Below are 2,104 nucleotides of genomic sequence, written 5' to 3' on the forward strand. Positions count from 1 at the left end.
GTTCCGGCCACCTTTAAGGGGACGTGGCACCATTCCTTTAAGGTGGATTGAGACTTCAGTGGCCGAAGCCTTGAATCACGCCACCAACCCTGTGGGAGGGAGCGTTAGAGGTGTTGGCCTAGGTAGGCGTTTCAAGTGACTTGCACGGCCCTCATAAGTACAAACTAACCATTTTTCTTTATAACATTTAAATACACCTTCAATTTATTTCGGCATTTAAAAAAAAAAATTAATATAATTTTTTTTTCATATTCATGTATGTTATATTTAATTAAGATATCCTACAAAATTTTGAAAAATTTAGAATAATTTACAATATAGAAAACAATATTCAAACAGTTAATTTTACATTCGTATAAAATAAAATAGTCACGCGTGCAACAATGTTTGAACATAGTTTTCGGCGTGTTAAACTTTTCCAAATTTCTTAAAATTTTACAGGATGTCTTAAATAACTATAACGTACATGGCCATGAAAAAAAAATTTGACTATATAATTATTTCGGATGCTAAAACAGATAGAGATGTATCAATATATCTATTTTAATGGAGTGCATTGTAGAATTTTCCTTAATTATATATATTTTTTGAAACTAACACAAACATATCTAAATAATCTTGGGTGATTCTACAATGCACCCCCTTAAAAGGGATGTACTGATGCACCCTTAACTTGTTTCAGCATCTAGAAGAATTTTTTAGTATAATTTTTTGTTCACATTCATGAGAAAAAATTTGACTATATAATTATTTCGGATGCTAAAACAGATAGGGATGTATCAATATATCTATTTTAATGGAGTGCGTTGTAGAATTTTCCTTAATTATATATATTTTTTGAAACTAACACAAACATCTCTAAATAATCTTGGGTGATTCTACAATGCACCCCCTTAAAAGGGATGTACTGATGCACCCTTAACTTGTTTCAGCATCTAGAAGAATTTTTTAGTCTAATTTTTTGTTCACATTCATGAGAAAAAATTTGACTAAATAATTATTTCGGATGCTAAAACAGAGAGGGATGTATCAATATATCTATTTTAAGAGAGTGCATTGTAGAATTTTCCTTAATTATATATATTTTTTGAAACTAACACAAACATCTCTAAATAATCTTGAGTGATTCTACAATGCACCCCCTTAAAAGGGATGTACTGATGCACCCTTAACTTGTTTCAGCATCTAGAAGAATTTTTTAGTCTAATTTTTTGTTCACATTCATGAGAAAAAATTTGACTATATAATTATTTCGGATGCTAAAACAGATAGGGATGTATCAATATATCTATTTTAATGGAGTGCGTTGTAGAATTTTCCTTAATTATATATATTTTTTGAAACTAACACAAACATCTCTAAATAATCTTGGGTGATTCTACAATGCACCCCCTTAAAAGGGATGTACTGATGCACCCTTAACTTGTTTCAGCATCTAGAAGAATTTTTTAGTCTAATTTTTTGTTCACATTCATGAGAAAAAATTTGACTATATAATTATTTCGGATCTTTAAAACAGATAGGGATGTATCAATATATCTATTTTAATGGAGTGCGTTGTAGAATTTTCCTTAATTATATATATTTTTTGAAACTAACACAAACATCTCTAAATAATCTTGGGTGATTCTACAATGCACCCCCTTAAAAGAGATGTACTGATGCACCCTTAACTTGTTTCAGCATCTAGAAGAATTTTTTAGTCTAATTTTTTGTTCACATTCATGAGAAAAAATTTGACTAAATAATTATTTCGGATGCTAAAACAGAGAGGGATGTATCAATATATCTATTTTAAGAGAGTGCATTGTAGAATTTTCCTTAATTATATATATTTTTGGAAACTAACACAAACATCTCTAAATAATCTTGGGTGATTCTACAATACACCCCCTTAAAAGGGATGTACTGATGCACCCTTAACTTGTTTCAGCATCTAGAAGAATTTTTTAGTCTAATTTTTTGTTCACATTCATGAGAAAAAATTTGACTATATAATTATTTCGGATGCTAAAACAGATAGGGATGTATCAATATATCTATTTTAATGGAGTGCATTGTAGAATTTTCCTTAATTATATATATTTTTTGAAACTAACACAAA

Source organism: Cannabis sativa, chromosome 1 (genome assembly GCF_029168945.1).
Source record: "Cannabis sativa cultivar Pink pepper isolate KNU-18-1 chromosome 1, ASM2916894v1, whole genome shotgun sequence".
NCBI classification, from domain to species: Eukaryota; Viridiplantae; Streptophyta; class Magnoliopsida; order Rosales; family Cannabaceae; genus Cannabis; species Cannabis sativa.